The sequence below is a fragment of the Canis lupus genome, chromosome 22 (assembly GCF_003254725.2).
Source record: "Canis lupus dingo isolate Sandy chromosome 22, ASM325472v2, whole genome shotgun sequence".
Taxonomy (NCBI): domain Eukaryota; kingdom Metazoa; phylum Chordata; class Mammalia; order Carnivora; family Canidae; genus Canis; species Canis lupus.
This window is the reverse complement of record NC_064264.1, coordinates 38079234-38093027: the sequence shown is the minus strand read 5'-3', so window position 1 is coordinate 38093027 and position 13794 is coordinate 38079234. Positions and strand designations below refer to the sequence as shown.

At 37.0% G+C, this 13794-nt stretch overlaps 1 long non-coding RNA gene across 2 annotated transcripts in view; it reads right to left on the bottom strand.

The window, feature by feature from the left end:
• Window positions 1-1241: 1241 nt before the first annotated feature.
• The window catches only part of LOC125753340 (uncharacterized), a 29931-nt gene continuing 17378 nt past the window's right edge, over window positions 1242-13794 (bottom strand). For both annotated transcript variants that reach the window (XR_007404937.1, XR_007404938.1), the window contains 2 exons: window positions 10009-10161; window positions 1242-1648 (listed from right to left, as the gene is read on the bottom strand). This is a non-coding gene — a long non-coding RNA (uncharacterized LOC125753340). The remainder of the gene's footprint in view (window positions 1649-10008; window positions 10162-13794) is intronic.

The following is a 13794-nucleotide window of genomic DNA, read 5'->3' as shown; positions in this document are numbered from 1 at the left end:
GCATGGGATGTTTTTCCATTTCTTTGTGTTGTCTTCCATTCCTTTCATAAGCATTCTACAGTTTTCAGCATACAAATCGTTTACCTCTTTGGTTAGGTTTATTCCTAGGAATCTTATGATATTTAGTGCAATTTATAAATGGGATTCATTCTTTCATTTCTCTTCCTGGTGCTTCATTATTGGTATATAGAAATGCAACAGGGGTTCCTGGGTGGCTCAGTCAAGTAAATATCCAACTCTTGATTTTGGCTCAGGTTCCTGATCTCTGGGTCATGAGATCAAGCCCCATATCAGGCTCTGAGCTCAGAGTGAAGTCTGCTGAGATTCTCTCTCTCCTTCTGCCTCTGTACCTCCCTTTCTTTGAGTACACTCTCCCTTTCTCTCAAAATAAATAAAATCTTTTTTTTTTCAAAAAAGAAACAAAACAGATTTTTGTACCTTGATTTTGTATTCTGCAACTTTATTGAATTCATTTATTAATTCTAGCAGTTTTTCAGTGGAGTATTTTAGGTTTTCTTTTTTTCTCTCTCCTGTTGGGTTATCTATATAAAGTATCATGTCATCTGCAAATAGTAAGTTTTCTTTCTTCTTTGCCCATTTGGATGCCTTTTATTTCTTTTTGCTATCTGATTGCTGTGGATAGAAGAGATTTTAAATAGGGAACAGAGTCACTTCTTTTAGGATTTATTTCAGGACTTCACATGTTCTACTACTAAAACCATAAGATTTGTTGATTATGTTATGCTATTGTTTAGTTGAATAGCTATCACATGATCCCTGAAAAGTAATTCATCAGAATATTAATAAATATATGAATTCATAGTCAATCTTATAATGGCAAAATTTGGCAACCTATCTAAACTAACCAAGTGAAAATCTATTTTTAATCTTACATAAGTACTCTGAATACAGTAAATCAGTCTACAAAGAGATTCAATAAGACATCAAAAGATGAATTTGGAAGTACATGAATTTGGAAGTCCTAAGTTTGATCTATGACATCACAATTTATTAAATTGATGAATTTGCATCAGTTATTTTAATCTGAAATCTTCATTTTTAAAAGTTGCAGAATGATAATGACTTGTCTACTCAATGTATTTTTCTTAACAAGAATCAAATGAGATCATGCACATTTAAGTAATTAAGTAAATGATCTACATTAAGGAATCTTGACATGCTATCCAATGTAGGGTTTTAAAACTCTATTTAGCAGAAAGATGAGCTCATCCAAGGCTAAAGACTGGGAATGACAAAATTATAAAAAAATGTATTTAAATATATACCTGGTTATTTAAATCATGTTTCACTAAAGAATGTACTGTTGTTTATATATTTTTTGAGAGTTCTTTTATGTAATATTTCTTCTTTTGGGACATTTGATTAATATAAAATTCACACCAGGCTCTTCATGACCTATTTAGTGTTCCTTGCAACTTTTTAGTATTATTTTCCCATAAATACACAAAACATCCAGTTATATCAGTTCTTAATATTTTAAAACAATTATCCAGGGATGCCTGTGTGGATCAGTTGGTTAAGCTTTTGCCTTTGGCTCAGGTCATAAACCCAGAGTCCTTGCACAGTGATGGGTCGGTCTTCTCCCTCTCTCTCTTCCTGCCACTGCCCCTGCTTGTACTCTCTCCTTCTGTTAAATACATAAATAAAATATTTAAAACAAAAAAAATTATTAATATTAGTTAATATTTTAAAGTACTTATATTTGAAAGTGTTACATAACTGTAATTTTGTAGCTAATCTTAAGGTATATTTATGAGCAGCCTCATTACTTTTTAGTACATTTGTTCTGTACTTTTCCTTAAACCTCGTTTAGGAGATTTATTGCCGTCTGTATTAACTTATTAATAAATAATACAAATGAAATCCTTGAATTATTAATTACCTGACATCAATATTTTGCATTGTCACTATTCTTACTGAAAGAGAGAGAGAGAGAGAGCACCTGCACCCCGGGGAGAGCGAGCCACACCCCGCAGCCAAGCTCCCTAAAGGGCTGCAGCGCGGCCCCGCGGCCCGGGAGAAGCTCAGAGGCAGCTCCGGCAGCGGCTCCGCCCGGAGGGGGCTGCGGGGCGGGAGCGCGAATCCAACAGCGCAGGCCCAGGAGCATGCGGTGCCGGGGACACAGCCAAAGATCTGGCCTCCCCTGGGACAGGCAGAGGCCAGGAGGGCGCAGGACAGCAAGGACGCTCCTGCCTCTGGGCGGCCCGGGCTGCGCAGATCAGCGGTCCCGCCCCCGGAGCCTCCAGGCCCTGCAGACCGAGAGCTCCCGAGTTACTGCGGTAGCTGACTCGAGGGCTGGAGAGCTGGCCCCGCCACTGCGGTTGTTCCTCCTGGGGCCTCACGGGGTAAACAACCCCCACGGAGCCTTACGGTGGCCTCACCGGATAAACAGCTAAACAACTTTCACGGAGCCCTGCACCAGGCTGGAGGCTGAGCAGCTCCCCCAAGTGCTCACACTTGAGAATCAGCACAACAGGCCCCTCCCCCAGAAAACCAGCTAGATGGACAGGGGAAAAAAAATTATTGACCAAGCAACACTGGGAAAGTTCCAGGGGAGGTCGAGGGATTTACAGTATACAGAATCAGAGGATACTCCCCCTTGTTTTCTGTTTTCTGTTTGCTCCCCCCCTTTTTTTCTTTTCTTCTCTCTCTCTCTCTCTCTCTTTTTTGTTCTTTCTTTTTTTTTTCTTTTTCTTTTCTCCTTTCCCTTCTCTCTTTTTCTCCTTTTCCCAATACAACTTATTTTTGGCCACTCTGCGCTGAGCAAAATGACTAGAAGGAAAAACCTCAAAAGAAAGAATCAGAAACAGTCCTCTCTCCCACAGAGTTACAAAATCTGGATTACAATTCAATGTCAGAAAGCCAATTCACAAGCACTATTATACAGCTACTGGTGGCTCTAGAAAAAAGCATAAAGGACTCAAGAGACTTCATGACTGCAGAATTTATATCTAATCAGGCAGAAATTAAAAATCAATTAAAAGAGATGCAATCCTAACTAGAGGTCCTAACGACAAGGGTTAAAGAGGTGGAAGAACTAGTGAGTGACATAGAAGACAACTTGATGGCAAAGAGGGAAACTGAGGAAAAAAGAGACAAACAATTAAAAGATCAAGAGGATAGATTAAGGGAAATAAGTGACAGCCTGAGGAAGAAAAACCTACGTTTAATTGGGGTTTCTGAGGGCGCCAACAGGGACAGAGGTCCAGAATATGTATTTGAACAAATTATAGTTGAAAACTTTCCAAATCTGGGAAGGGAAAAAGGCATTCAGATCGAGGAAATAGAGAGATCCCCCCACCCTAAAATCAATAAAAACCGTTCAACACCTCAACACTTAATAGTGAAGCTTGCAAATTCTAAAGATAAAGAGAAGATCCTTAAAGCAGCAAGAGACAAGAGATCCATAACTTATATGGGGAGAAATATCAGATTAACAGCAGACCTCTCCATAGAGACCTGGCAGACCAGAAAGGACTGGCAGGATATATTCAGGGTCTTAAATGAGAAGAACATGCAGCCAAGAATACTTTGTCCAGCAAGGCTCTCATTCAGAAGAGAAGGTGAGATAAAGAGCTTCCAAGATAGGCAGGAACTGAAAGAATATGTGACCACCAAACCAGATCTGCAAGAAATTTAATGGGGACTCTTAAAATTCCTTTTTAAGAGGAAGTCCAATGGAACAATCCACAAAACAGGGATTGAATAGGTATCATGCTGACACTAAACTCATATCTTTCAATAGTAACTCTGAACGTGAACGGGCTTAATGACCCCATCAAGAGGCACAGGGTTTCAGACTGGATAAAAAAGCAGGACCCATTTATTTGCTGTCTACAAGAGACTCATTTTAGACATAAGGACACCTACAGCCTGAAAATAATAGGTTGGAGAACTATTTACCATTCAAAGGGTCCTCAAAAGAAAGCAGGGGTAGCCATCCTTATATAGATAAACTAAAGTTTATCCCGAAGACTGTAGTGAGAGATGAAGAGGGACACTATATCATACTTACAGGATCTATCCAAGAAGAGGACTTAACAATCATCAATATATATGCCCCGAATGTGGGAGCTGCCAAATATATCAATCAATTAATAACCAAAGGTAAGACATACTTAGATAATAATACACTTATACTTGGTAACTTTAATCTAGTGCTTTCTACACTCGATAGGTCTTCTAAGCACAACATCTCCAAAGAAACAAGAGCTTTAAATGATACACTGGACCAGATGGATTTCACAGATATCTACAGAACTTTACATCGAAACTCAACTGAATACACATTCTTCTCAAGTGCACATGGAACTTTCTCAAGAATAGACCATAAACTGGGTCACAAATCAGGTCTTAGCTGATACCAAAAGATTGGGATCATCCTCTGTGTATTTTCAGACCATAATGCTTTGAAATTAGAACTAAATCACAAGAAGAAGTTTGGAAGGATTTCAAACACGTGGAGGTTAAGGACCATCCTGCTAAAAGATGAAAGGGTCAACCAGGAAATTAGAGAAGAACTAAGAAGATGCATGGAAAATAATGAGAATGAAGATACAACCATCCAAAATCTTTGGGATACAGCAAAGGAGTCCTGAGGGGGAAATACATCACAATACAAGCATCCATCCAAAAACTGGAAAGAACTCAAATACAAAAGCTAACCTTGCACCTAAAGGAGATGGATAAAAAACAGCAAATAGATCCTACACCAGCAGCAGAAGAGAGTTAATAAAGATTTGAGCAGAATTCAACGAAATCGAGACCAGAAGAACTGTGGAACAGATCAACAGAACCAGGAGTTTATTCTTTGAAAGAATTAATTAGATAGATAAACCATTAGCCAGCCTTATTAAAAAGAAGAGAGAAAAGACTCATATTAATAAAATCATGAATGAGAAAGGAGAGATCACTATCAACACCAAGGAAATACAAACGATTTTAAAAATATATTATGAACAGCTATACGCCAATAAATTAGGCAATTTAGAAGAAATGGATGCATTTTTGGAAAACCACAAACTATCAAAACTGGAACAGGAAGAAATAGAATACCTGAACAGGTCAATAACCAGAGAGGAAATTGAAGTAGTCATCAAAAACCTCCCAAGACACAAAAGTTCAGAGTCAGATGGCTTCCCTGGGAAATTCTCTCAAACGTTTAAAGAAGAAATCATACCTATTCTACTAAAGCTGTTCGGAAAGATAGAAAGAGATGGAAGACTTCCAAACTCATTCTGTGAGACAGAATCACCTTAATTCCAAAACCAAAGACCCCACCAAAAAGGAGAATTATAGACCAATATCCCTGATGAACATGGATGCAAAAATTCTCAATAAGATACTAGCCAATAGGATACAACAATACATTAAGAAGATTATTTACTATGACCACATGGGATTTATTCCCGGGATGCAAGGCTGGTTCAACACTCATAAAACAATCAATGTGATTCATCATATCAGCAAGAGCAAAACTAAGAACCATATGATCCTCCCATTAGATGCAGAGAAAGCATTTGACAAAATACAGCATCCATTCCTGATCAAAACTCTTCAGAGTGTAGGGATAGAGGGAACATGCCTCAGCATCTTAAAAGCCATCTACGAAAAGCCCACAGCAAATATCATTCTCAATGGGGAAGCACTGGGAGCCTTTCCCCGAAGATCATGAATAAGACAGGGATGTCCACTCTCACCACTGCTATTCAACATAGTACTAGAAGTCCTAGCCTCAGCAATCAGACAACAAAAAGAAATAAAAGGCATTCAAATTGGCAAAGAAGAAGTCAAACTCTCCCTCTTTGCTGATGACATGATACCCTACATAGAAAACCCAAAAGCCTCCACCCCAAGATTGCTAGAACTCATACAACAATTTGGCAGTGTGGCAGGATACAAAATCAATGCCCAGAAGTCAGTGGCATTTTTATACACTAACAATGAGACTGAAGAAAGAGAAATTAAGGAGTCAATCCCATTTACAATTGCACCCAAAAGCATAAGATACCTAGGAATAAACCTAACCAAAGAGGTAAAGGATCTATACCCTAAAAACTACAGAACACTTCTGAAAGAAATTGAGGAAGACACAAAGAGATGGAAAAATATTCCATGCTCATGGATTGGAAGAATTAATATTGTGGAAACGTCAATGTTACCCAGGACAATTTACGCATTTAATGCAATCCCTATCAAAATACCATGGACTTTCTTCAGAGAGTTGGTACAAATTATATTAAGATTTGTGTGGAATCAGAAAAGACCCCGAATAGCTGGGGAATATTAAAAAAGAAAACCATAGCTGGGGGCATCAGAATGCCAGATTTCACGTTGTATTACAAAGCTGTGGTCATCAAGACAGTGTGGTACTGGCACAGAAACAGACACATAGATCAAGGGAACAGAATAGAGAATCCAGAAGTGGACCCTGAACTTTATGGTCAACTAATATTCGACAAAGGAGGAAAGACTTTCCCCTGGAAAAAAGACAGTATCTTCAATAAATGGTGCTGGGAAAATTGGACATCCACATGGAGAAGAATGAAACTAGATCATTCTCTGACACCATACACAAAGATAAACTCAAAATGGATGAAAGATCTAAATGTGAGACTAGATTCCATCAAAATCCTAGAGGAGAACACAGGCAACACCCTTTTTGAACTTGGCCATAGTAACTTCTTACAAGGTATATCCATGAAGGCAAGAGAAACAAAAGCAAAAAATGAACTATTGGGACTTCATCAAGATAAGAAGCTTCTGCACAACAAAAGATACAGTCAGCAAAACTAAAAGACAACCTACAAAATGGGAGAAGATATTTGCAAATGGTCTATCAGATAAAGGGCTAGTATTCAAGATCTATAAAGAATTTATTAAACTCAACGGCAAAGAAACAAACAATCCAATCATGAAATGGGCAAAAGACATGAACGGAAATCTCACAGAGGAAGACATAGACATGGCCAACATGCATATGAGGAAATGCTCTGCATCACTTGTCATCAGGGAAATACAAATCAAAACCACAATGAGATACCACCTCACACCAGTGAGAATGGGGAACATTAACAAGGCAGGAAACCACAAATGTTTGAGAGGATGTGGAGAAAGGGGAACCCTCCTGCACTGTTGGTGGGAATGGGTACTGGTGTAGCCACTCTGGAAAACTGTGTGGACGTTCCTCACAGAGTTAAGAATAGACCTGCCCTACGACCCAGCAATTGCACTGCTGGGGATTTACCCCAAAGATACAGTTGCAATGAAACGCCGGGACACCTGCACCCCAATGCTTATGGCAGCAATATCCACAATAGCTAAACTGTGGAAGGAGCCTCGGTGTCCATTGAAAGATGAGTGGATAAAGAAGCTGTGGTCTATGTATACAATGGAATATTACTCAGCCATTGGAAATGACAAAAACCCACCATTTGCTTTGACGTGGATGGAACTGGAGGGTATTAGGCTGAGTGAAATAAGTCAATCACAGAAGGACAAACATCATATGGTCTCATTCATTTGGGGAATATAAAAAATAGTGAAAGGGAACAAAGTGGAAAGGTGAAAAAATGAGTGGGGAATGCCAGAAAGGGAGACAGAACATGAGAGACTCCTAACTCTAGGAAATGAACTAGGGGTGGAGGTAGGGGAGGTGGGCGGGGGGTGGGGGTGACTGGGTAACGGGCACTGAGGGGGACACTCTATGGGATGAGCACTGGGTCTTTTTGTATATGTTGGCAAATTGAACACCAGTAAAAAATAAATTTACAAAAAAATATATATTTACAAGAATAAAACATTTGGGCTCTGGAAGGATGAGGAGATGTCTATACAGATCTCTTTCCAAGGTTTTGCTGCCTACCTACAGGAAGAGTGTTCAGAAGGCAGCCTCCAAATGTCAGCTCTTTCAGGGACTTCATCAGCTGTAGAAAGTCATCTTTCCCAAGGGACTGCCCCTCCTGGTCATCTTTCGACCAAGTTATGATTGTAAGTACTGATCAATTTCAGCTCAACTCTGTCAATTCCAAAGGGAAAATCTGTTTCAGAGCTTCCCACTGAAATAGCTAATCTTTGTCTGATCAGCATCTGAGTTCAAATTTTACTCTGTCCAAGACTACCTCATTCTTTTCATGGGTAACATTCCCTACTAAGTAACTGAAATCTGGACATCTACCTTGACATTTGTATTCATAGACCTGCTACTTTTTCTCCAGGTGATAAGATTTCTGAGCTTAATAATTCAGGGGCAGGCTGACTTTGAAGGCCTCCTTAGTAGTGGTAAGTGGAGCATCTACTACCCATGGCACACTATGGTGAAAGAGTGATGAAGGAAGGGACTGCACCAGTCTGTGTGAGATAGTTATACTAAGTGGAGGCATGTGTGTTATTCCCGAGCCATGGATCTAGAGTGGAAAACTGGAGTCTCTTACACCTGTTCTGAAGCTATTTTAGGATCTTCCCCCAAAGATTGACTGCCCAGATTCCTCTTAGTCTTCTGAGTTTGCAGACACTGGCCTATACCTTTATTTTATTTATTTATTTATTTTTTGGTCTATACCTTTATATTCACAGTTAGTATTTCCTTATCCTGGAAGAAAATTCAGAAGCTTTTTCTTCACAAGAGAACATGTGCTGCTCTTAGAAACAGCTCCCATCTCCCCTCTTAGGCCACTAAGGCTTATCTCACATGGAACTGCACGATACTTAAGCTGAGGATGCTCTGGTTGGTAAGAGAGGAAAAGGCTTTATCCAACAAGACCCACAAGATCTAGCCAGGATGAACTGGAAGAAGGTGGGACATTAGCTATGAGACCTGATTCTGAAGATTTTTAACAAAAAGGTTGATTAGATAAAATTGGATAAAGAAAAATGTGTTGACTTGAGAATATTCTCCCAAGTCACAGCCTTTAACCCCATGATGAACCACAAGAGAAACCTACTGGAAATGAAAGCATCCCAGGCCAAATGTAGTGAAGATGAAGTGCTTAAATTGCCATTAAAATGGTGAAACACTAGACTGTGTGACAGAGAAATAGGCACTTACTTGCCGGATACAGTATGTATGACTAGAAGACCCATCAGAGATTATGTTCCATTGGAAGACTGAGAGAATAAGCCACCTACCATAGGCTGTAAGAGATTTGGAGGGGCATTAAGAAGTTATTGGGGGCTCTTCTCCACAGATTAATATTGACAGCAGAAGAGACCTTAACAGAGTGGGGTGTTTTGCTAGCACATACCTGTTAGTACCACAAAAGAAGAGAGGCTGAAGAATGGCACTTAACTGAGAGTAGGAATCTCAACTTTCAGAATGACTACCAAGATTATATGTGAATATGTTATTAAATAATAAAATAATTATAATTGTAAGATTATAATAAAAACTAATTTAAGTAAAGTGACAACTTATTGGTCAATATAACTAAAAAAAAAAAATCCAAGGGAATAACATATTTCTGCTTCTGCCACCACTGGATCGAGGACAAAATTATTTTTATGGGTCTCATCTGCTTTCTTCATCACTGGCTCTCCTATTCTTTGTATTGGCAAAACCAGGAGACAGATGATCCCTTCTGGCAATGATTATCATCAGCTCCACAAATGCCTCCCATTCTCTTTGGAACACCAACAGAAAATGGAACACATTGCCAGGCTGCCCCAACAATATACTAGTGTTGAATCTCCTTTGCCGTTAGTTCTTGCTTCAGGTTCATGTCTATTCATGAACACTCACTATCACCAGTGTAAGGTAAGGTACCATTTGGCTAGTTCTCAGTCAAATGACCAGCCTTAGAGGCTAGCCTAAGAGTTGCTTTTTCCAAAACACACAGACTGAGGGAAGAATAGAAGTTTCGCCTCAGCAGTTTTTGATACTAGAAATATCAGGCAGGCAAAAAAGAAAAAAAAAGATTACAAGAACATTCAAATGCTTTTTTAAAGAGTTATGGCAGCTTAAAACAGCAAATACAATGTCACTATACCTACACTATTAAAAATAGGGTGTCAGGGCAGCTCCGGTGGCACAGCGGTTTAGCGCCGCCTGCAGCCCGAGGTGTGATCCTGGAGACACGGGATCAAGTCCCACGTTGGGCTCCCTGCGTGGAGCCTGCTTCTCTCTCTGCCTCTCTCTCTCTCTCTCTATGAATAAATAAATAAAAATATTTAAAAAATAGGGTGTCAGCACCAACAAAAATGAGTAGTTGACTGTGTAAACCAGGTCTTTTTATCTACAATTACATGTGAAAGAGCAAATTGTAGAAATATATCATTTAAATTTTGCATAATTCTGTGTTCTATAACTTTAAAAGATATTTTGAATCTAAAATACATTTGTTTCACAGCTTGCTTGAAATTATTAAATTATTTACAATATATTATTTTAGTATTAGATGATACATATTAAAATAATTAAGAAGAAACAATTATATTTACACTGACATGATTATTTTTGAATGTTTCATTTCAGCCTATAAACTGATTTAAAAATGGCTCTATTGCCAACACACATATTCACAAAAAAATTCACATTTCAGTATGTTGTTTTATAAATAATTTCATTTCATTCTAATCATTTTATAATTCTTGTTTAAAGAGAACATCTTTTATGTAATGAAATTGTTGTCCTTTTAATTACAACCAAGACATTATGTTAACTAAGGATAGCAATAAAATAGAAATCCAAGGTTTCATCATACTTTTCTCAACTTTTTTTGGTTGTGTTTAATATTCTAGAGCACAACTTATTAAACTATTTTATCATTATCACTTTTATGAGAAAAAATATGCTTTATTATCCAATATGTTCAAAACAAGTTAGTATAAATATAACAATAATTAGAATAGTGGTACTTATAGAATTTTTCCCAAGTTTGTCATATTTATATAACTTACTGGGAGAAAACTGAGCATATGTTGTGTTCTCATAAACAAAGCAATTCTGGAAGAAATTGCCACTTTAGGGGAGAGCACAAGTACTCACAGGTTTTAAGTGCTATGTTTAAAATCCGGGTATAATTATAAAAGTTGAAGAAATAAAATGATGAGAAACTTCATAGATCTAGAATAAAGTATGTCTAAACTAATTAAAACACAAGTATTATAGAAAATTGCATAAATTAGGGGTTCCTGGGTGGCTTAGTTGTTTAAGTATCTGTCTTTGGCTCAGATCGTGATCATGTAGTACTGGGATCGAGCCCCACTTTGGGCTCTGTGCTGAGTGGGGAGCCTGCTTCTCCTTCTTCCTCTGACCTTCTCCATTCATATGCTCTCTCTCTCTCTCTCTCTCTCTCTCTTTCACTGTCTCTCAAATAAATAATATCTCTTAAAAAAAGAAAACTGCATAAATTACCACTACATATTTACATAATACAAATATTCTCTATTTTTTCAATGATAATAATGAAAAGAAAATACCATATTATGGATTTACATAGGACAAAAAGCTATCTGGCAAATATTTATTTCTTTACATTTTAAAATGTCAACTGTTTAAGGTTGCCTTCATCTATGAAAATTAGAAACATGAAACAGAGTGATGACAAAAGAAAATGAAAGCTTGAAATTTTATTTATTTTATTTTATACTATGAATTTTCTAAAATGGATTGAAAATAGATGTTGTTTCAGTCAAATTGTATATCTTTCAAATTTCATTAGAATACAGTCTTCAAAAAAAAGATGCATTCCTTCTTTTAAAAAAATATGCTGGTATAAAATACTAAGTTGCTCCAAGAACTAAATCAGTAATAATAAATCTCTCTCTATAGTAATTTTTAAACTTAACCTGAGGATAATAGCTAAGATCTTTCTTGAACATTATAACCTTTTTATTTAAATAAACTGTGGTTTACTCTATTGTGTTCTAGATTTCCAAAAGACATGAATGTTTCTCACAGCTGAAGAATATAATTTTTTTAATGAGATAGGCTTGTTATACATACATACAAACAACTTTTTTTTTAAAGATCTTATTCATTAATTTAGAGACAGACAGAGAGATCATGCAAGTGGAGTGAGGGGGAGAGAGAGAATCTCAAGCAGAATCCACGCTGAGGGCAAAGCCTGATGAGGGGTTCCATCTCACATCCTTGAGATCATGACCTGAGCAGAAACTGAGTCAGCTGCTTAACCAACTGAGCTACCCAGGTGCCCCTAAGGCTATACATACAAACAACCTTATACAAAACTTGACATTCTTCATGAAAAAACAAAAAGTCTTTGTTTAACATGATTTGACCACTCCAAAGCCCTAACATTTTGGAATAATCAACCATAAAGCAAGAGCATAATAAATATCTAATAAAGTAAGAAGTCAATTAACAGTAAAGCAGCATTTTTCAAAATTATTAACCAGAGTTCTTTAGTTATAAGCACCAAAAATCAATTATGCATAATTAAATAATAAAAATCAAATTTTTGTAAGAGTTAGCAAGCAGTACACAACATTTCCTGAGAATTGGGAGAATGAATTTTAGAAATAGTTCAGAATCTAGGGTAACAAGCAATGGAAACTGCAGATAGCTAGGTAGATAGATAGATAGATAGGCAGACAGATAGTTTATATAGATATAATAATTTTGACAGTTTTCTTCTTAGCTCTGACATCAATCTGTTCATTTAAAATTTTAAATGATTAAGTTATTGTCTAACTTAGGTCACATCCCTTCATTTAGGTTAAGTGGGCATTTGTCATTTTTTCCTGCCCAGGATTTAATTGAGTCCTCAAATGGCACCCTGATTACTATTTGAAGTATTTTCTCTCTGCATTAAACATTGTCTTTAAACAAGGGCAACCCTAGATGATCTCCTATTAAAATGGCATGCTTAGCTGGTCAGACACCTTGCAGTACTTTGAATCATGAAGGAATGACAAAGAGGAGAAATCATGACTGTAGTCATGTATTACAGCAGAAAAATTTTTGAGTCATAAGAAATTTGCTCATTAAAAAGAACGGCTGATCTTCTCATACTATCAAATGACTTAAGAGCAAGAGAGTAACAAAAGACACACGTATTATATACTATACATATAAGTTAATGTGTATTTGTGCTTATATTTATATATTTATATTTGTTTACTTTGAGTAATTTATTTATTTATGGATTCCTAAATTTTGAAAAAACATGAACATGTTTTGGTCCAAAGGACTGCCATCTATTATTCGGTCCCTATTCCACCAAACCCATTTTATGTGCAACTTTTGGCTGCCTTTGCTTTTTTAATTTTTTCCACAGATTACACAATTATGAGATAGGATAATGACAAGTCCTTGGAGAAATGTGAACTAAAATGAACTCCTGAAGATGAAGCATTTGGGGTGGCTAACCAACAGTATTTCACTTAATAACATTTTATTTGTTTTTATTGAATCTCTTCAAATTTGCTGATCAATTAAGCAAAGCTTAAAAATAACTAAATATTTTCCTCACTCCATAATTATCAGAAAGAGTCAGATGAACCAAACCTAATAAGCTAAATATTTTTAACTGGGACATAAAGATACAGGGAATGATTGAAGAGCTAGGATACCATAAAGGGCATGCTAAGTCATGTGCTTTTACACTTTATAAAAGCTTCCCAGACATCTAACACTCCTTCAGTTCTATATTCCTAAACCTGGCTCTCAAAATTCCATGGACACTTGATATCCTCTCCTCCCAGTAATCTCTATAAATTTCCTTTTTGCACATTTTAGAAAGTGTCTATTTCTTGCTAAAAAAAAATATTTGTTTTGTAAACTACATATATGATTTAAATCTTGTATTCAAAATA